The 23,204-nt window shown below is 41.4% G+C and overlaps 1 protein-coding gene across 1 annotated transcript in view; it reads right to left on the bottom strand.

Moving 5' to 3' along the window:
• Positions 1 to 22,980, bottom strand: part of brinp1 (bone morphogenetic protein/retinoic acid inducible neural-specific 1) — a 139,814-nt gene extending 116,834 nt beyond the window's left edge. The window contains exon 1 of the mRNA XM_055936740.1: positions 22,532 to 22,980. The gene's annotated coding sequence lies outside the window, so the exon portion shown is untranslated. The remainder of the gene's footprint in view (positions 1 to 22,531) is intronic.
• Between the last annotated feature and the right edge of the window lie 224 nt (positions 22,981 to 23,204).

The following is a 23,204-nucleotide window of genomic DNA, read 5'->3' as shown; positions in this document are numbered from 1 at the left end:
TGGTGGAGAGTGACGGACGGGAGAAAAAGAGGGGGAGAGTTTTGCCACACAGGGAGCCTTCAGAATTATGAGAATTATTATAATCCAGCCTGCAGCGATGTCTGGACAGGCGTGGTAATGGACTGCCATTTGGGAAGTAACAGAGGAATGCGGGCGGCTGGGCTAAGTTCATTTGTACTGGATTTCTCCCTCCCTTGCTTCTCTCCTTTTGTTGCTTTACTTAGGATTGCAGTGGCACTCTGACCTTCAGAAGACATAGCTCAGCAGGCCCTCCACTCGATAATTAAATGCCTGGGTCGCTCCCCAACCAATCAGCTCGGCCCAGGATCATTGGCCGATTTTTAAAACAAACTAATTCTCTAATGGTCTGAATTATTGCTCCAATTTACCTGGCTCTGAATTATTGTATTCCGATCTATTCTGTAAGGGGACGGATCAATGGGAGCCGAAGAGAGGGCAGCATGCAAAAAGGGCGGTGAGTGAGTAGCATTTCGCCCATCATGCGGGGCGGGCGGCCGCCGTGGAGCGGTGAGAATCATCTAGGAGCCGCCAGTGGAATAGTGATAACGTCAGACAGGTTTTATGCAGTTTTTATGCAGAGGGACCAGCTCTGTCGTAAAGCCAGGTAATTAACAAGGTCTGAAGCGTGCGGAAGGAAGACCAACAGCTTGGCTGGTCAAGGTGTTGCAGTATATGATGCAGATAAATTAGGCGCAGCGGATACCCTAACTTGGAATAAAAATGTACAAAAGATCATTCACTGTTAATCGTCGTCTGTCTCTGCGGAAGCTATTCTGGAAAATACAATTCTGGAAAATACAATCTATCCAACTTAACGATTCCATTTTCTCCGCATGGCAGAATTTGCTTAATCAATTATTCCACAGTTTGATGGGCTGTCACACCTGTGTGGATTTCAATGTGAGGAAAAGATGGAAAAAGAAAACAAAGATACAAAAATAAGCCAAATCAAGCAAGGGTGCCATATACCAAACATTCATGTCCTGCCTCTAATTGTCAGCAAAACACACCACTGCAGCAAGCTACAGTATTTCCAATTTCACATTAGCTGCTGTTTGTCCCTGACTGCAGTGAACACCTGACTGATTTTTGAGAACAAATTCTCATTCTGCGAGAAGCCCCATGATGTGAGCTGTCGCAAAAAAACAAGTAGTACATGCATAGCAAAAGCATTCTGTTTTCTCGGTCAGCGCTAAAGACTTTTACCACATCCCTGAAAAGCTAGCACTGCAGTCTATGGGATTTCGTATCTGTCAATACACCTTCCACCACGTGTGTGTGTTATAGATGAAGATTAATCATTTGTCAAACTGTAAATTGGCTTTCAAACGCTCTAGCTAATTTGCTCTGTGGTCCACTGAAGATAAACCCCTTTCGCAGCTTTCCCCGTACATCCCCACTTGTTTTCCTCACACCTTCCATTTAAAAGCAAAAAAATGTAATAGGTTTATCATGCAGCTAGCCTGTCTTAATGTTCCAATGAAATGATGTCAGGTGAAATGCGGAAGCACTGAAGCCCTACCGTCCTTCTCTGAGCAGGTCACATTCCAAGTACCTCTATAGGACCCCCGACATGAATCAGACCCTGAGCAGGAGAGGAGGTAAATGACATTGCTACCCACTGCAGTTCTTCTGTGCTCACACATGTAAATGTCAAGTGATGTTATCCTGACTGGCCCTTTCTACCAGCTCAACTGAAAAAGAGTGTAACAATGGGAGTGCCAGATATGGGAAAGAACATGAGTATGTGTCTCTGAGGAAGTGTGTTGGAAGTGCGTATGTCTGTATGTGTGTCTGTGTGTCTGTGTGTCTGTGTGTGTGTGTGTGTGTGTGTGTGTGTGTGTGTGTGTGTGTGTGTGTGTGTGTGTGTGTGTGTGTGTGTGTGTGTGTGTGTGTGTGTGTGTGTGTGTGTGTGTGTGTGTGTGTGTGTGTGTGTGTGTGTGTGTGTGTGTGTGTGTGTTTGAGTGTGTCTGAGTGTGTATATGTCTTTCAAAGTGTGTGAAGTATTTTTGGGTGTTCATGTAAACCATTGCTTGGTTTAAAAACAATAAGTGCTTGTACATCAACAAAACAAGCTCAAAAAGCAAGACTGAGACGCAGCGCTGTTGTTAATTCTCTAATTATCTGTGGAATTAAATGGCGGAGTACGCCTCCTGCTACCCCCTGCTGTGACAGATCCATCATAATTGTGTGTATCTGTACAACAACACTTAAATCCTCCCATCGGTGCTGGGTTTGGGCTGGAGGGGGTGACGCAATGTTGTTGTCAGGCAGCTGTGCTACGTATCGCGAGGCTCAAATTGAACCACAGGGACAGCTTTTTGTCTCAGAGAAATATGTGTGGAAAGATGTGGAAAGATGGATGACTCGCCTCGCTCTATTTCAAAATCTGAGGCAGGAGTGCCCCCCCTAAAAAAAACATTGCTGTTCCCTCATCCCTGTTGCACACTGAAACCGTTTACACGGTGATGCTCAAAGAGTCGCGAGACAGCCATCGACCGTCCTACCTCAGCAAATCCTAATAGCATCACAATCTAACCCCCCCAAAAATGTTGTTACCAGCACTTCCTCATTCACGCCACGGCTAACGCTAACCTTTCACTGAAACGTTTTCAAAGGAGGGCATGTTTGTAGTCAGCTCTTGTTTTCCTGTCTCCCTGACAGGAATATGGAACAGCTGCTTCCCTCTCAGGGGACCAGACCCCTGGAACTAAGCGAGCGAGGTTCAGTCCCCGCTGCAGTGCGTTATTTTTGTCTGGGCCCACGATCCGCTCTCCCCCTCCGCCACCCACCCACCCACCCACCCACCCACCCACCCACCCACCCACTCTCTGCCCTCGACGCAATGCCATGCCTGAATTTACTGACCTAATTTCCAGCCCCAGTACAATGTTTATCCCCCATTTCACTTCTTGACACATACAGTGCCTCCCGAGCTCCCTGGAAGGAGACTCTCTCTACTCCGGGAAGCTATTCGACCGCCGTCTTGCTCTGAGGAGAGGAGGTATAGGGGTTTTAAAGGGGACGGTCAACGGTTCCATTGTTCTTAATTCAACATCATAAATTGGTGAAACGGAGGGAAAGCAGAAGGAGTGTAGCAAAGAGGACGCAACCCATAAATCAGAAGGAATCTGCAGACACCTAGCAGATGGTAGAGAAAAAGCCTTACGCTCCCATCTCAATTCCTCCTTCATGAAGCCTTGCGAAGCTAAAAAGCTCAGCAGCACCCAGAGCCTGCTATGCATCAGGGCTAGCAGATGTAGGAATATCAATATTGCAAAGTTGTTTTGTTCAGTTCCAAAGGCTGAGTTCTCGTTTCACTTCTAACCCCCCTCCGCTGAATGATCCATTTTGAGTGAGGTCCTACATCATTTATAGTTTCAATTCTTGTATTTGAATGAATGTGTATGTCATAGGGAATTGAGCATGTTTGAAGGTGTATATCATGTCAGAGACCAAACACATAAACAGAGAGACATACTGTACCTAAAAACACACACAAACACCAGTTTGAAACTGCAGTACATCTCTGTTTCTCCTTCTGCAGTTGAAATGAAGTGGTCTCTCAAAGTGTAGCAGCACTGCTCTGTTCACTAGCCAGTGTACTGTTTTAATGAGGGTCCTCACAGTCTCAGCTGTTTACTTTCTTCCTGCCTCCTGTAGAATTGGACGCCTCTGCCTGATAGACCTGGATGCATTTCAGTGCAGTTATTACCCTAGTGTCAAGGGCTCCCTTGGTAATGATAATCATACCTGACTCGAATGGGGATTAAAATAATTATGATTTGGGACGGAAACTATCGAGACAGTTTGGCACTGTCTCACAACAGATGCAAACAGGAGCTGCCAATGAATTAAAACTGAAAAAATTATTGTTATGAGATCTCTCTGTTCTGATGATGTCGAGGCCTTCAATGATAGTCGTAAACACAAGCGCCATGGCGGCTGTAAATAGCCTCGGCAAACAAATGGAGGTCACGGCTTTGCCTCGCTGTTTTCCGATGATTATTAAACGCTGTGTTTTTGCACTGAGGTGGGGCGTGGGGAGAGGTTCAACTTTGTGTGTTTGATGGAATTCATGGGAGTTGTGCCACTGCCACCTAAGGCGTTTTAGAGGGCGTTAAGCGATAGAAAGTAGTTGGAAAGTGGTTTGAATGTGTTCAGCCACGGAAGCAGAGCAAATAGGTAGCACTTTGCTTAATCAAAGGCAATAACTTAATCAAAGGCAATAGCTTAGTGAGGAGAGGTAGTGAAAGGGTACTATGTGTGCACATACAAAAACACTTTAAACACACACTCAAACACACTGCATATGTAGAGGTATCCACGCCAGACGTTTAAGGGCTGATATGACTGAAAGGATTGTGCATTTTTAGAAAGGGAAAGCTTTTCTCTTCGTCCCTCCCTAGTTCATGGAGGTTATCATTGGTGAAAACATGCCCATGATATTGGTTTCTACCACCCAAATTCTACCATCCCCTATTTTAAATGGAGTGCTCTTGACTTCCTGCCTTTGAAATATTTGCTCTGCTGCTCATCTTTCCCCTGAGTTGTCCTCTTTATATAGCTCCCAAGCCATACCCACAGGGCTAATGTGTTAATTTACCATGCAACAACAATATTGCTTACTCCAATATGTATACTGAACAAAAATAGACACGCAACACCCAACAATTTCAAAGATTTTACTGAGTTACTGTTCATATAAGGAAATCAGTCAATTGAAATAAATTCATTAGGCCCTAATCTATGGATTTGACATGACTGGGAATACAGATATGCATCGTTGGTCACAGAGACCTTAAAATAAGGTACTGGCGTGGATCAGAAAACCAGTCAGTATCTGCTGTGACACATCTCCTTCGCATAGAGTTGATCAGGCTATTGATTGTGGCCTGTAGAATGTTGTCCCACTCCTCTTCAATGGCTGTGCAAAGTTGCTGGATATTGGCAGGAACTGTAACACGCTGTCGTACACATCGATCAAGAGCTGGTGATTATGCAACCAATGGAAGAACTGGGACATTTTCAGCTTCCAGAAATTGTGTACAGATTTTTGCAACATGGGTCCGTGCATTATCATGCTGAAACATGGTGATGGCGGCAGATGAACGGCACGACAATGGGCCTCAGGATCTCGTCACAGTATCTCTGTGCATTCAAATTGCCATCAATAAAATGCAATTGTGTTCGTTGTCCATAGCTTATGCCTGCCCGTACCATAACCCCACCTCCGCCATGAGGCACTATATTCACAACATCAGCAAACTGCTTGCTCACACAACGCCATACACATGGTCTGCGGTTGTGAGACCGGTTGGACATACTGCCAAATACTCTAAATTGACGCCAGAAGCGACTTATGGTAGAGAAATGAACATTAAATTCTCTGTCAAAAGCATGCCATTTGCGCGCCCCCTCAAAACTTGAGATATCTGTGGCATTGTGTTGTGTGACAAAACAGCACATTTTTGAGTGGCCTTTTATTGTCCCCAGCACAAGGTGCACCTGTGTAATGATCATGCTATTTAATCAGCTTCTTGATATGCAACACCTGTCAGGTGGATGGATTATCTTGGCAAAAGAGAAATGGGATGTAAACAAATTTGTGCACAACATTTGAGAGAAATACGCTTTTTGTGCGTATGGAACATTTCTTGGGATCTTTTTATTTCAGCTCATGAAACATGGGACCAACAATTTACAGGTTGCATTTATATTTTTGTAAGTAAACATATCGTAATGCTGCCTGTGTGTAATAAATCCCTACACAGTGAGACTCACTTCATCCATCACCACAAGTGCTGGGCGAATCTATGTTCCATGTCATCCGAAAGGAGATGTCGTCTATTCTAAATAATTAAAGGACCAGATTTTCCAAACTTGCTAGGTGCCATAACAGAACTGGGTGATGTCACAAGCCTTCTGTGAATATAGGTTCTTCCATAACCAGAGCCAGTGTTAGTTTCTGTCTATTGAAATGGGATGCAGTCTGTATTCGTGCAGATCACCCCTCCTCTCCCCTGTAACTATTCCCCAGGTCGTTGCTGCAAATGAGAACGTGTTCTCAGTCAACTTACCTGGTAAAATAACGGTAAAAATAAAATAAAAAAATAAAATAAAAATAAAATATCCCTAGGGAGCAGCGGTTATGAAAATGATGCATCGAATCAAACAAAAAAGACGACTACTCCAAAAATCTAAATAACAAGTCAATGTCGGTGGTCAATGAAATAGAATATCACAACAGACACATGTTTTATGTGTTCCGTTGTAAAGCTATCAAAACATAACTTCCATTACAAATTTTTATGCTCACTATAGGGACTTCTACACGCCATGGCCTCTGCTCTGCCCTCCATTGTTGTTGTGCTGACTTTGCGTAAAGCCTGGAGAGGATACTGTACCTGCTTCAGCTAGCTTCACGTACAAAGGCCTCTTCATCATTACAACGAACAGCATTACCTCCATCAGCAGGACAACACAGCACTCTGTGGGGATATATGGATGGAGAGCAGGGCCAGGTGTGTGTGTGTGTGTGTGTGTGTGTGTGTGTGTGTGTGTGTGTGTGTGTGTGTGTGTGTGTGTGTGTGTGTGTGTGTGTGTGTGTGTGTGTGTGTGTGTGTGTGTGTGTGTGTGTGTGTGTGTACATGTCTGACAGGGTATTTGACAAGAGTAGATGGATGCCTGCCTATTTGAGCTTGTGTTTGTCCTTACGTGCCCCTTGTCTCTGAGGATCAACTTAGCGTCTCTCTCTGCCTGTCAAACACAGCAGCAGCGCATACTGTACATGTAAGTGGTATGGGTGACTGAGCATTAACATCAAGGGTTCAATACACAGCACTCTGTGTGCAGTCAGTGTCCTGCAAAATGTGGTGCAGCACTGCGTAACACAACTACACCACCAGTTAGCCGTATTATGAGGCACTACACTATATGAAGTAAATCAGCACCAAGCTGACTGACTGAATCACATGAGATATTGTGTGTCTGCAACACTCTGTGTCTTCAGTCAGCACCCTGTCAACAGTCTGACAACATCAAACATGACTCATTTCCATCTCAGTGCCTGGGACCCTTGTTGGTTCTGCAGGGTTTTCATGAGGAAATGCATCAAGTTGCACTGAGGTTTTGACGAACGTCTCGAATTAATGATTGAAGGAATTAGTCATCACGCCATACGCAAACGACTGCATCGCATTTATATTTCAAATGCACGGAGGTTTTGACGAACGTCTCGAATTAATGATTGAAGGGATTTGTCTGTTGTGCAAAGTAAGCCTAAATAGAAGCCAAATCTGAGAAGCAACCGATAACACTGATTTGTATAATGCATAGGCATAGTTTTGGTGGCTGGTGATTTCATGTGTTTTTAAATTAGGGAACACGCAAATGGAGAAAACTGTTGATGGAGTTAGGTTGCCCAAGTCTATGTCATTCAATCATCCTCCAGTTGGGTGGGTACACAACATATTACGAATCACAGTTGGTCTGCTCAATCAACATTTTCCCAATTTCTCCTATGGCTCAAAATGGGTGCAACTGATTCATCTATTGAAGTGAAAAGGCATCGACCGAAATGGGCTTAATTCTAACTTCAGACATGGACATATTCACACAAATCTGCACGTCCATCAATGCAGTACAGTTAAAAGCACTGAAGTTAGAATTCGGCCTTGAGTCAATACCGAGCAAACAAAGATAGTGGGATTGAGGATTTGGAGAGTATGGAAAATGTATCTGCTGTAGACTGCTATAATGACGCATATCACTGACAATGAGGTTGTTTCACTTAAGTCTATATACTCAGTTGGCTGTTGGAAGCAGCACTTTCCCAGCTTATAAAGAAAGATGACTGAGTAGCATTGGCTTAAGACAGCGTTTCCCAAACCCGGTCCTTGGGATCCTTCCAAGGGGTGCACCTTTTGTTTTTTGCTCTAACACTACACAGCTAATTCAAATGATTAAAGCTGGATGATTAGTTGATTATTTTAATCAGCTGTGTAGTGTATAGGGCAAAAAACAAAAAGGTGCCTCCTTGGGGTTCCAAGGACCGAGTTTGGGAAACGCTGGCTTAGGATCAAACAAGACCTTGAAAATTACCAAGTGTGCATCTCTATCATGATCTAATAGTATCCTAAAAACTATTAATCAAATGCAATATCATGGGCGTCAGCCATTGCTGATACTGTCATTACTAAGGTAGCCACATCACCAGAAGCACTCACCCTTAAAAAGAGGGTCTATTTTCTGAACTCTAGAAGCGGTCTCATTCTAAGAAAGGGAAATTACATCACACTCCTAGAGCAGGACTTCCCTCTATTTTATATGTGGGGGAAAAAATAGTACGGATGTATTCCCTGAGTTCAAATGTCGAAGTCATTGCCTCGGAAAAGTCTTCAGAGTTTTAAAACAGTTTCCACAGTCTCCTCAACACCTCAACCTCCATCTCCCCTCACTCCCCATCCTCCCCCTCACCATCACCCCAAGCTCCCCAACGAGGACCATGTTAGAAGCCCCCTGCAATTTGCCCTATCTCTAATAGGTACTTTCTACCCGTTAGTGATCACGAGGTGACAGGACATAGAATTGGAAACTCGTTTCCACTCACAGAGAGAGGGGAGACGGAGGAAATACTCTCTATAATTACCGCTAAATCAAGCAGACTCCTCTTGTTTTTCCTCCTCCTCCCTCTACACCTGGCCGCACGTTATTGTGAGGGACCGAGCAGGCGATGTCGAAAACCCGCTGCACCAAGCAATTTTCCCCCTATAGCTGATATTGCAGTTTTGTTGGGTAGATTCAGGACTGCCTGAATGACTTGGTGGCTTTTTTTTAAAGTCTTGCTCTCTGTACAAGGCGCTAAAAAGGCAGCTTAACTCTGAGCTGAACAATGGCACCAGATCAAGAGCTTATGCATGCAGTCAGTGATGATGATGATGATGACGGTGGGGTGATGAGGAAGAGGATGAAAAATAAGTAGAAGATTATGATGATAACAACAATGATGATGTGACGCTAGCAAATAACTGTATCTAGTCTCAAACCATTGCAGAGATTCCTACCCACTGGGCACAGTCGTCAATTCAACGTCTATTCCCCGTTGGTTCAACATAATTTCATTGAAATTAAGTGGAAACAATGTATGTGCCCAGTGTTTAAGGTTGTTTCTTAGAAAATTTCATCTATCTCATAGCCATCCGTCTTTGAGCCAAAGACATCCTTACAAAATGACATGATCTATTTTCACGCACTTCAAATCAAATGTTGTTGGTCACATACACATGGTTAGCAGATGTTAATGCGAGTGTAGCAAAATGCTTGTGCTTCTAGTGCCGACAGTGCAGTAATATCTAACAAATTCACAACAACTACCTTGTACACACAAATGTAAAGGGATGTAATAAGAATATGTACATGTGAATATATGGATGAGCAATGGCCGTGCGGCATAGACAAGATGCAATAGATGGTATGAAACACAGTATATACATATGAGATGAGTAATGTAGGATATGTAAACATTATTAAATCCATTTCAAATCAAATCAAAGTTTATTTGTCACGTGTGCCGAATACAACAGGTGTACAACCTTACAGTGAATACAACCTTACAGTGAAATGCTTACTTACAAGCCCTAACCAAAAGTATTAAAGTGACCAGTGATTTGGGTCTGTATGTTGGCAGCAGCCTCTCTATGTTAGTGATGGCTGTTTAACAGACTGATGGCCTTGAGATAAAAGCTGTTTTTCAGTCTCTCGGTCTCAGCTTTGATGCACCTGTACTGACCTTGCCTTCTGGATGATAGCGGGGTGAACAGGCAGTGGCTCGGGTGTTTGTTGTCCTTGATGATCTTTTTGGCCTTCCTGTGACATCGGGTGGTGTAGGTGTCCTGGAGGGCAGGTAGTTTGCCCCCGGTGATGCGTTGTGCAGACCGCACTACTCTCTAGAGAGCCTTGCAGTTGAGGGCGGTGCAGTTGCGGTGATACAGCCCGACAGGATGCTCTTGATTGTGTATCTGTAAAAGTTTGTGAGAGTTTTAGGTGACACGCCACATTTTTCAGCCTCCTGAGGTTGAAGAGGCGCTGTTGTGCCTTTACTACGCTGTCTGTGTGGGTGGACCATTTCAGTTTGTCTGTGATGTGTACACCGAGGAACTTAAAACTTTCCACCTTCTCCACTACTGTCCCTTCGATGTGGATAGGGGGGTGCTCCCTCTGCTGTTTCCTGAAGTCCACGATCATCTCCTTTGTTTTGTTGACGTTGAGTGAGAGGTAAGCTGCCTCATTGTTGTTGGTGATCAAGCCCACTACTGTTGTGTCGTCTCCAAACTTGATGATTAAGTTGGAGGCATGCATGGCCATGCAGTCATGGGTGAACAGGGAGTACAGGAGGGGGCTGAGCACGTACCCTTGTGGGGCCCCAGTGTTGAGGATCAGCGAATTGGAAAGGTTGTTTCCTACCTTCACCACCTGGGGGCAGCCCGTCAGAAAGTCCAGGACCCAATTGCACAGGGCGGGGTTGAGACCCAGGGCCTTAAGCTTAATGATGAGCTTTGAGGGTACTATGGTGTTGAATGCTGAGCTGTAGTCAATGAACAGCATTCTTACATAGATATTGCTCTTGTCCAGATGGGATGGGGCAGTGTGCTTTGTGATGGTGATTGTATCGTCTGTGGACCTGTTGGGGCGGTATGCAAACTGAAGTGGGTCTATGGTGGCAGGTAAGGTGGAGGTGATATGATCCTTGACTATTCTCTCAAAGCACTTCATGATGACAGAAGTGAGTGCCAAGGGGCGATAGTCATTTAGTTCAGTTATCTTTGCCTTCTTTGGTACAGGAACAATGGTGACCATCTTGATGCATGTGGGGACAGCAGACTGGGATAGGGAGTGATTGAATATGACCGTAAACACACCAGCCAGCTGGTCTGCTGGGTGAGCAGGCAAAGTCAGGACATTCAGAATTGTTGGGAAAGCCACGTCAGAGATGCTCCCACGTGGCAAATCTGAATCAACATCTTGAGTCAGAGTAGCCTAAGTACCTCTATTTCTACATAGTGCACCAATTACATCTAAGCAGACCACCGTCCTCAATTCACAACTAAGTTCGTGGTGAGAATATATGAGAAGATGGTCCTGAGGATAGTTTCAAGGAGACCACTGATAGAGCACCAAATAGTGCAGGATGAGTAAATCTCATTAAAGAGAGAACATTTATCTCTGAACCCTATCTTTATTTGATCTCAAGGAAAAAACAAATGGCCTTGCTGTTTTTTGGGGGGATTTTCTATCAAAAAACATGGAGGAAAACGTGGGTTTAGACAGCAACATATCAAACGGGGGATTAGCTTCAAGACAACGCTAATTCTCTAATTCGCCAGAGATAGAAGACAACCGACCGAGGCATGGCGAGAAAGAGAGATGCACATGTGGAATTTCTTAGTGAGCTTTTAATTTTCCAGGCAGCCTTGGCAGCCAGCCCCCTCACTGTACTGAACTGACTGGGGACTGACTGGTACCAGCGGTGAGGAGGAGTTGCCAACTGGCAGGATCCCTTCCCCCCCACCAGGTTGCCATTGTTTATTAATAATCCCAGCAGCCTCAGCAGGCTACAGTAAGGATGCCCAATAGCACCCGTAGGGGAGTTTCTTCTCTTCCCTCTCTTCTTTCTAACCTGTCATCAGGTGAACCGGAGAATAGAGTCCAACCCAACACGTAGGAAACCAAGGTACTAAGCGTCTGCTGTCTGCAGAGGCCTCTGGGTTTTTTCTCAAGATTCAGGGGTCCTAATTTTGTCCAAATGGTGGAGGCTTTGTTATTTATGGGGGTGTAGTGTGGCTCAAAGGACATTCAGTAGGGTGTCCACCCACTCTGCTCAGAGTGGGTGAAAACGCGCTTTGGCAATGACATTGCACTTCCTTATGTTATAAAATACATTTTACCAAGACAAATATGATTCTTCATGTTCTGAATCTTTCAGCGGGGTCTTTCTCAAACATATCATTATCATTCTATCCACAAACTGGTATTCCATAACTTAATACATCCAATAATAAGCACCAAACTCTTGTTGACAGAGCAGTGCAGCTTTCTCGCTGAAACTTTTGAGGATTTTACATTTTGTGGTCGTTGTCTTCCAAGTTGTTTCCCGCGTGCCGCAAATAGCAAAATTACCATGACATGAGCTGAATTAAATGTAAAAGGCTTTGAAAAGAAATAGCTCAGTGCTCCGTTGACATTTCACGGAGATATGGTTGTTTTTGTGAGAAGTCTTTGAAAAAGAACAGGAACGTCGCATTAATATTTGACAAAAAAGATGATGAGTTCAATGGTAAGCCTATCAGATAGCCTTAATTCTCTCACAGCATCCAGCCTAGCTGGCGTGTTTCTATTTTCCTGATTTTTGACCACTTCTTTTCTCTGGCCTCCATTGATTTAGTCGCCCTAATTTTGACCATCCTACAAGGGTAAGAACTCTAATATGTTTTGAACAGATTATGACATATTATGATAGAGACATGAGGTTTGGACCTTCGGCATTCTTAGAGGATTATCTACACAATTAACCTGTTTTTTATTTTACCATTGGTCATAATATGCATTTTTGATTGGCCACCCAACACCCAGGAAAAGCTGTAGTTAGACTGTAAGGATTCCATATCACTTTTATTGGTGCCAATCATGATGAATGGCATATATGGCAAGATTTATGATGATAATAATGTTTTATATTAATGAGAAAATGTATACCTGCATGAATAGGGCCACCCATCAACATACCAAGATACACTGTCAACTATACATGGTCTCAGGAATGGCAATGTGTTTGTGATTGTGAAGCCATAAAGCCTTCATTCCTGACTGATAGCTTTGACAGTGGTGGCATAAAAACCAACATGTTGCTTCATATGCATAGCATCTTAATTTGAGCGTGTTTGCTACTGCAGGAAAATAATCCTGCAGCAACAGGACATTTTAATTATTGTGTGGATTATAATGAATTGACATTTTTATAGGGGTTGATACAAGGAAAAATCAAGTCTGAAAGTTCAAAGTGGAAATTAAACTTCAAAAGTCTTTTTCAACTGCAAATACACATAATTGAAAAATGTCCTGCATTGCAGGAATGTTCTCCTTTGACAGGGTGATCAAATTAAGATACTACAACTGTAGAATCAGGTCATCAGCAAAATTACATATGCTATAATTATCCAAATTGTCTCTGTCCGTCAGTGATTCATTCAAATGCATATCAAGAACAACCCTCATTGCACTGTAGTTCTAGATTTGGCCAAAGTAATATTTGGATCTTGACAGTGAAACATTTAGCAATAAAATAGTAATACATACATTCTTTCAAACATGTATGCTGTTGTCTAAATACAGAAAATGTAGGCTGTAAGATAAAAAAATGTCCTACAAAACAAATACAAATGTGAGAAGACCAGAAACAATAAACAATGTAGACCCGAGGCAGTAAGATTTACTTTTCATTATTATCTTTTAATTGCATTCTCTCTCCTGAGGCTAATACCGTTTAGATTCAATAAAGGCTGCATTATTATGGCATGATGAAAATGCCTTTCAAAAAGACCAGCCTCTCTCCTATTCAAATTTAATCTAATCCATTAGAAGCTAAAAGATAACTATCAAATTATACAAGACAAGAGTAAAAAAAAAAGATCCCAAACAAAATCTTGCACACAGCAAATTGGCCAGTGTTACCTACCCACTCGGCACACTCTGGTTGTTTCCATGCCCTTCAATGAAATTACGTTGAACCATCATGGAATAGACATTGAATTGACATCTGTTCCCAGTGGATAGTGCAGACTTTTCAGTGCAACATTTCTAGTGTTGATTCAAGTGTTAAATTAACTCTGTAAGTGTTAAATGAACACTCACTGGTGTTAATAACCAGCGTTATCATTATTACCACACCCATCATTATCATATTTCCTAGCATGCTCTATTAAGGGTTAAAAAAACAAAACTTTTTTTTAAATATCTTGGTTTGCACGTACATTGATTGATTAATTAATCTTATGCTACTCAAATTGTCTAAAGTAATCCTATCTGGACTTACTGCATCTGTTAATGAAATGTCTGTTCCAGTTTAGATGGTTTAGGCACTCTCATAACGTAGTCTTCCCAACCTGGCAGGCAGTCATTCTGAATGTTGAGCCCTATAAAATCTGCGATGCAGAGAATGTAGATGGAATCATGGAATCCAGACATTAAAACAGAATTCAACAAAATTCAATAATGTATTGAACTTTGTAGGAAATCAACTAAAGGTATTGAACCTTTTAGAATATTAATTCATTTGCACAAGATTATCATCAGACATGAACAAAATGCTTCAGTGATTCGTACTTTCTGAAGAGGCAATGCAGGAATGCCCCTGTCTGTGTGCGCGTTTGTCTACCACTTTGTGTAGCCGATGATGCTAATAATGATAACTGTTTTCTGGTAGATGGAAAAGCTTTCCCAAAAACCTTTTCAATTAAATGTTCACAACAACGTAGCCTATGCCTATCTGGCAGAATGATCATGATTATTTTCATCAATCCAGTGGTGATTCGTTTAGCAAACTCTAAAATCACGTGTGCTACAGAAACACCGCTAACCAAACAAGTTATTTTGCTGCAGTACACTGAATGAACGGTATCAACACCCCCCAAAAAATATATTCTTAGATTTTTCCCAGACCTCAACAGTGGTCTCCTGGTGTGGTTTAAGCATTGTTTTGGACTTAAAATATTGAATTGTGTGGTTTTTCTATAAAAATAAAACAATTAAAATATCTGGAAAAACTAAACAGAGAAAAAATATATATTTAAATTAATGATAAAATAATCACTTGGTGAATGCTGCAGGATTGAAAATTAATGAATTCAATAACTATCTCTCTGTCACTAACAAATACAGTCATGGGTGGTAACTCTACAATTCACTTGAAAGGCAAGGCACTCTGGGAAATATGCAAATAAGGCTTTAAACTAAACTGTGTGTTAATTTAACACTGAAAATGTGAACCCATATAGACACTGGATAATATGCTGTGCACTAAAATCAAGATGATTCAAGCCAAGGTCACGTTCACAAGTTTGTACAGACTACTATGTCTTTCAACAGAAACGTATCTGGTCAATCAATGTTCCTCAGGCTATGTTCTTTGCTCTCCTTAAATGAATGCACATTTTCCTTGGTCCTGCCTTTGGGTAAAGTTTGGGATTACATTTGTGAATCAACCTCACTTATTTTATACTGACCAAACATTAGACTTTCTTGAAGTAAACATGATTGTGTTGTTGTTGTTGTTTTGGGCCTGGTCTGATTGATGGCTAGGCTGTCATAATTATACGGTTGAAGTTTATTTAATGTTTTCATCTGTAGATATTCTGCCAGTGAATATTGTATGGGTCTTGATTTCCGGTGAATCATTACACGCTCTTTTTTGTGTATGATATTAGAAATAGTCAAATAAATCAACATTTTACACATTGTTATACACCTACATTCACTTACAGGTTAGAAATAATATTGGTATTTCACAACCACACATATGTGCGGGGATAGATAATGTCAGTTAATCTTCAGCTTCACCACCAGTGTATAACCTGTTTGGGCTGCAGGGGCACTATTGAGTAGCCAGATAAAAGGTGCCCATTTCAAACGGCCTCGTACTCAATTCTTGCTCGTACAATATGCATATTATTATTACTATTGGATAGACACCACTCTCTAGTTTCTAAAACCGTTTGAATAATATCTGTGAGTGAAACAGAACTCATTCTGCAGCAAACTTCCTGACAGGAAGTGGAAAGTCTGAAATTGAGGCTCTGTTCCAGGGGCTGCCTATTAAAGCCCTTGTTATTTATTAGTTTAGATGCACTTCATACGTCTTCCACTAGATGTCGACAAGGAGTGAGAGAAGAAATGGACTGTGTAACTTGATCTGGACTTGAATTACAGCTCATGGAATGACGTGTCCTCCATTTCCTGTTTTCAGGAAGGCGCGAAGAGAGACATGGATTTGCCTTCTGTTTAGCTGTCGTTATAGGCGACTACTATCTCCGGCTTTGATTTTATTTGATACATGTGACCATATCATCGTAAAGTATGTTTTTTCAATATAGTTTAATCAGATTATTGAAAAATTTTCGGGAGTTTTGCCGTGTTCCGTTCTCTGACTTTGTTGACGATGGAGCGATTCGTGCCACTTGGCTAGTGCGCTTGCTAAATCGAGAGGGAAAGTGGCCGTTCTAAATCCAAACAACGACTGTTCTGGACAAAGGACCCCTTGTCCAACGTTCTGATGAAAGATCAGCAAAAGTAAGAAACATTTTATGATGCTATTTCATATATCTGTCGTTCATGTGAGCTAGTCGTCGGCGCCCAACGTTTGGGTACTCAGCTATACCGAAGCTGGATGTTGTAATGTTCCTGACCTGTTTTCTGTTGTTTTTGTATGTGTTTTTGGTCAGGGCGTGTGTTTTGGGTGGGCAGTCTATGTTTTCTGTTTCTATGTTGGTTTTGGGTTGCCTGGTATGGCTCTTAATTAGAGGCAGGTGTTTTGCGTTTTCCTCTAATTGAGAGTCATATTTAGGTAGGGTGTTCTCACTGTTTGTTTGTGGGTGATTGTCTCCTGTGTCGTCGATGTATGTACCATACGGGACTGTTTGGCTGTTCGTTCGTTTTGATGTAGTCTGTTTCCTGTCCGTGAGTTTTACGTTTAGTTAGTTAAGTTCATGTTCAGGTTTCATCTACGTCGTTTTCTTGTTTTGTAATTTTGTAAGTGTTTTGTTTTCGTGTGCCGTCGTGTCAAATAAAGAGATGGCATATTTCCCTAATGCTGCGTATTGGTCCACTGATCCTTCTCTCCTCTCCTCGTCCGAGGATGAGGAGAACGACAGCCCTTACAGATGTCGTAATTAAGTAATTTTTTTGAATTCTAACACTGCGATTTCATTAAGAACTAATGGATCTATCATTTCCTATACAACATGTATTTTTTAGTGATGTTTATGAATAGCTATTTGGTCAGAATATGTGTGTCATAAAAAGTGTCAGAAAAATATCGTTGCTGTTTAGACGTTGTGGAAAAAGTAGCTAAGATAGCAACATGTATAACCACTGATTTCAGCTCTAAATATGCACATTTTCGAACAAAACATAAGTGTATGTATAACCTGATGTTATAGGACTGTCATCTGATGAAGAATATCAAGGTTAGTCAAAAATTATATATCTTTTGTTTTGTTTTATGATGAGTAATTAGGTATTTGACGTTGGTGTCTGTAATTATTCTGGCTGCTTTCGGTGCAATTTCTGATTGTAGCTGCAATGTAAACTATGATTTATACCTGAAATATGCAAATTTTTTGAACAAAACATAGATTTATTGAATAACATGTTATAAGACTGTCATCTGATGAAGTTGTTTGTTGGTTAGTTTGGTAGGTTCTTGGTTAGTTAGGTTGGCTTTGTGCATGCTACCTGTGCTGTGAAAAATGTCTGTCCTTTTTTGTATTTGATGGTGAGCTAACATAAATATACGTGCTGTTTTCACTGTAAAAGATTTTAAAAATCGGACATGTTGGCTGGATTCACAAGATGTGTACCTTTCATTTGCTGTATTGGACTTGTTAATGTGTGAAAGTTAAATATTTAAAAAATATATATATTTTGAATTTCGCGCCCTGCACTTGAAGTGGCTGTTGTCATAAGTGTACCGGCGTCGGGCTGCAGCCATAAGAAGATAACATAGCATTAGGGTTCACCCGCTGATGAAGGTGCATATACTGTACAGTCTACAGGGCCTTCAGAAAGTATTAATGTGTCTTGACTTATTACACTTTTTATTGTGTTACAGCCTGAATTCAAAATGGATTAAAAAAATAATAATTCATCCATCTACACACAATACCCCATAATGACAAAGTGAAAACATGTTTTAAGAAATGTTAGCAAATTTATTGAATACAGAAATATCTCATCAAACCCATTACAATCACCTTTGGCAGCAATTACATCTGTAAGACTTTCTGGGTAGGTCTCTAAGAGCTTTGCATACCTGGATTGTACAATAGTTGCCCATTGTTCTTTTCAATTCTTCAAGCTCTGTCAAATTGTTAATTGATCATTGCTAGACAACCATTTAAGTCTTGCCATAGATTTTTAAGCAGATTTAAGTCAAAACTGTAACTCGGCCACTCAGGAACATTCAGTCTTTTTGGAAGGCAGCTCCAGTGTAGATTTGGCCTCGTGTTTTCCTGCTGAAAGGAGAATTCATCTCCCAGTGTCTGGTGGAAAGCAGACTGAACCAGGTTTTCGCCTGTGCTTAGCTCCATTACGTTCCTTTGTTATCCTGAAAAACTCCCCAGTCCTTAATGATTACAAGCATACCCATAACATGATGCAGCTGCAACTATGCTTCAAAATTTGGAACGTGGTACTCAGTAATGTTTTGGATTGGATTTGCCCCAAATATAACATTTTGTATTCAGGACAAAAAGTTTATTGATTTTGCAGTATTTCTTTAGTTCCTTGTGCAAACAGGATGCATTTCTTTTTTTAAATTCTGTACAGGCTTCCTTCTTTTCACTCTGTCAATTATGTTAGGATTGTTGTTGATCCATCCTCAGTTTTCTTCTATCACCTCCATTAAACTCTGTAACTGTTTTAAAGTTACTATTGTCCTCATGGTGAAATCCCTGAGTTGTTTCCTTTCTCTCTGGCAACTGAGTTAGGAAGAACGCCTGCTTCTTTGTAGTGACTGGGTGCATTGATACACCATCCAAAGTGTAATTAATAACTTCACCATGCTCAAAGGTATATTCAGCGTGTGCTTTTCTTCATTTTTACCCATCTGCCAATATGTGCTATTCTTTGCGAGACATTGGAAAACCTCACTGGTCTTTGTGGTTGAATCTGTGTTTGAAATTCACTGCTCTACTGAGGGACCTTACAGATAATTGTGTGTGTGAGGTACAGAGATGAGGTAGTCATAAAAAAATCAAGTCCATGCAACTTATTATGGGACTTGTAATTAAGAATTTTTTTACCCCTGAACTTATTTAGGCTTGCCTTAACAAAGGGGTTGAATACATATTGACTCAATGCATTTCAGCTTTACATTTGAATAATTTGTAAAAAATTTGAAAAACATATTTCCACTTTAACATTATCGGGTATTGTATGTCGGCCAGTGACCAACAATCTCAATTTAATCTATTTTAAATTCAGGCTGTAACAACAAAATGTGGAAAAAGTCAAGGGATGTGAATACCTCCTGAAGGTACGTATTTGACTGATAAATAATTGATTGAGGTGTCTATATTAATTTTGCAGGCATAAAAAAATGTCTGCCTTGATTGACTCGCTGAGAGGTTTTTGAGGCTTCAGCTGTAGGGCACTATCCCTGCTGTGCACGGTAAGCCATGCATGCTCATCCCATTAGCTCACTACTGTACTGGAAAGTACATAGAGTAAGTAGGAAATACATATATGTATATGAGTGCATGGTGAGATACAGTATGCACATCTCACAGTTGCACTCTGGGCAAGTGCATATAGGAACATTTTATATAGGAGTACATAACATATAGGTACAAGTCGCAGATCTGTTTGTCTTTAGTTACTAGTCAAGCAAGCCCACAGTAGCATCACGTCAACTAACACATCCAGCAACTTCATTTCTGCTTAGGTCTTGAGGTAGCCCCAGAGGAGAAGTACAGGCCAGAGGACAACTGCAGGTCAAATGATTACCACTGCAATTTGGAATGAAGTTCACCGTCCGTTGTGTGTTGTTCTGACACATGGCTTGATTTGACCACTGTTGTTTTTCCTCCCATCAAAACAGGTTATTTATTCCCTCTGGAAGGAATCCTTTCCGGCCACTCCAGCTGCAACCAGCACACACTGCTAGTCCGGCCAATAGTGGAGACGCCTGATGCCTCTTGGCAATGTGAGACAGTTAGCTCTTCTAGCTCCAGCACTGAGAGGGCTTGTATTTGATATTCTTGTCCATACATCAGGAGAATGGGCCACTGCCTACCACCCAGTTTATCTATTTAGGGAGAATGTGCTACTATGCCCCCTAATCCGTGTGTGTGTGTGTGTGTGTGTGTGTGTGTGTGTGTGTGTGAGTGTGGAGTCTCTAGTGTGTAGTCCTTTATTTGCCTTTGTGAATCATGGCAACATGAGGTTGCAATCAATCCATCATTGGAGTGCACAGCAGGAGTCACAAAACATTATGCTGCAGCATGTACTCCCAGGCTTTGAAGGCTTCGTCAACACAGTGTCACCAAGCATGGGACACAGCTGTAGCCTCAAGCTACTGCAGGCATTTTCTTTTTGGCATATGTGATTGTGAGCCGTTTCTCTTTGAAAATGATTATATGTTGCCATCATATATGAAATATAAAGGCCATCTGATTGAATTTGCCATTTTAAATATTTAAAAAAGACTTTGTTTTGTGATTGTAGCCATTTTTTCATGCATGTTAATCGCAGAATAATGTGATATAACATATTGGCATACTGTCAATATGTATGTGTTAATGCCTTGCTTGACAAAATAGTTATTGGAAAGTGTTCATTGCACTTAAAATGCAGAGTAGAAATGGAATGTCATTCAGAGTGGACTTGAAGAGAGCTATATCGATTGACAACTTTCAACTTGGTGTTGATCACAAAACAGGCCACATGGCAGCATGGATATGATGTCAATATTGATATTAAAAATGACAGTAAATCTGTTCTTGCTGCTGCTGTGGCCTACTTTTATCTTGGTCAATGAACATGTTGAAATGACCACTCTACAGTATATGTCGTTATTATGATTTGATTCATATGAAGATGTCAAGAGAAAATGTATCTTAGTTCAATCCTTGCTGTGCCATGTCTGTTTGAAATGACATTTGTCTGTTGTGTAATTAACATGGGTTCGGGAGAGGAAGACCGTGAGTACATGATTGATCTGAAGGATGAAGAACACTATTTGCACATATCTAAAGGCACAAAGTAAAGAAGAAGAAGTCCCAGACGTTAGTTTTAAAACCCAGTCATTAGTTCTAAAAAACGAATTGCCCACTAAAAGTGGAGTTGCATTTCTAATCGTGTATTCATCAGCACCAGTCAATTATCCTGCCTGTAGATGATAATATGACACATGGGCCAAAAGAGCGCGAGCTCCCCCAGCAGTTAGTCGACAGTAGCGCACTCACACAACTTCACTTGAAGGGAGGGAGAGGCAACTTTGGCTCGATGGTGCAACCTCATAAACATACATATATTTTCTGATCATAATATTTCTGCTCTGTTGAATCAATTTGAATAAGCCATTAACATCAGCATCTTTGAATTATTGATCAAGCTGCTCTCCAACATACAGGTTTGTGTTGAAAAGGTAGACTAATGAGGCAACAGTCCTGATATTGTGTAATTTGCTATATTTATACACACATACACACACGCATACACTTGCACGATGGACTCTGTCTAAACTGTGTTTGAAAGTATTCATGGATAAGATCAAATAAGTGACACACCAATTACTGCATATTAACAACTGAGAGACTAACATCAAACATTAATGCATTTCACCATTGCATTACAGTCCATACAGCAGGTGAAACGGGTAGCCTTCATTCCACACTTCGCTAGAAACAAACTAACGATGCTTGAAATGTGAGCAATTGAAATGCGGCATAAGACTTGAATTTCAGAAGCATAGGTATTTAAGTCGTATGTTGTAAAACGAACTGATAGGGACGCACATTGCACAATCAACTGTAGTAATGTTGATATAATCCCACATGGGAATGGGAATCGACGTTTGAGCTGAACCCCGTTTTTTCTAGAACAAAATACACAAGCATATTATGATGCTGTGCCTGGAACTTCAATGTGCCCTTGTCTGATTCAGACGGTCCATTCATTGAGGCGAGGGTCAGTGTGAAAGAAACTATGCGTGGACTGAAAACTGATTTTTATTGCTTTCTCCCCCTCACTATTACGCTCTTTCATTATTTCGTCCTCTGCAGCCTCGCAGTACATACATGCCGTCTCCAGTCATATGCGAAGAGAATTCAGCCTATCGCCTACTGCACTGAACCACCAACTCACTTTGCATTTAAATGTAAATTATTAGGATCTAGCGTTGTTCATGTCCACAGTAATGGACATTTAGTGAATGTTACTTGAGATAAATAACAACAACATAGGTTGGACACATGGAAACACAAAACTCACATTGGCTACATATAAGACAACACGCTGCCTGATTTGACAATGATAAAGCAAAAAAACGCATCCGTCCAGAAAAAAACACTGTAGTCTGTCATGTTGACCATGCAAAATCGCCATAACTGTCAATAAGCTATATAACCAGCTATATAACCATAAGCAGTATAACCTCTAGCTACTCTAATAACTGGTATAGTGTGTATATAAAACAGTACAATTTAACGCAAATTAAGCTACACTTATGCAGGCTTACCTAAAACTGATTCTCCCCTGTGCTCGGAATATGTGGTCCAAGGTGCTTTAGTTTTCTGTACGAAAACTTTTGCTGGAGCATATGTATCCAGTGTGCATGCTGGTAGCTCAATCTTAGATGTTGAATTGTGAATGAGTTGGCGGTCCTTCTCATGCTCAAGAGAGAGAAATCCTTCGGTTCGGCAAGTTGGTAAGCATGAGTACACAGAGAAACAGAGTGACCAAGTCGACCCGTGGGGAAACGGGAGTTCGATAGATAAGAAGAAATATCCCGATGTGTTCTAGGGAGGTTCGGGCGAGCTCGGATCCGTGAAAGTCGTTCGCAGGTGAAGAGGTGGTAGTGAGGATGCCGAGGAAGGTAGGTAGAGACTGATCGAGTGCAGTGCAAAAGGAAGCGAAACTAGGGGGAGGTACTGAGAATACAGCGTTGTATTGTAGACGACGGCAATACCAGACGGCAGGGGGTGGGACTGAACCACACGAGACGAACCGGAGAGAAGGAGGGGGGAAATAAGGGTGGGGAGGAACGATATACCGTGTCGTGACTTTATTTGTTGATTAACAACGATTATAAAGGTTCAACTTTGAAATCCCCTAAAGAAGACAGCATGACAAACGGTAAAGCAACCCCAAATCGGACTACTGGGGAAAGTGTAGAGTCTAGGTTTGAATAA

The sequence above is a fragment of the Salvelinus fontinalis genome, chromosome 10 (assembly GCF_029448725.1).
Source record: "Salvelinus fontinalis isolate EN_2023a chromosome 10, ASM2944872v1, whole genome shotgun sequence".
In the NCBI taxonomy this organism is placed as follows: domain Eukaryota; kingdom Metazoa; phylum Chordata; class Actinopteri; order Salmoniformes; family Salmonidae; genus Salvelinus; species Salvelinus fontinalis.
Note: the sequence above shows the minus strand (reverse complement) of the source record. Positions and strands in the feature narration are given on the sequence as shown.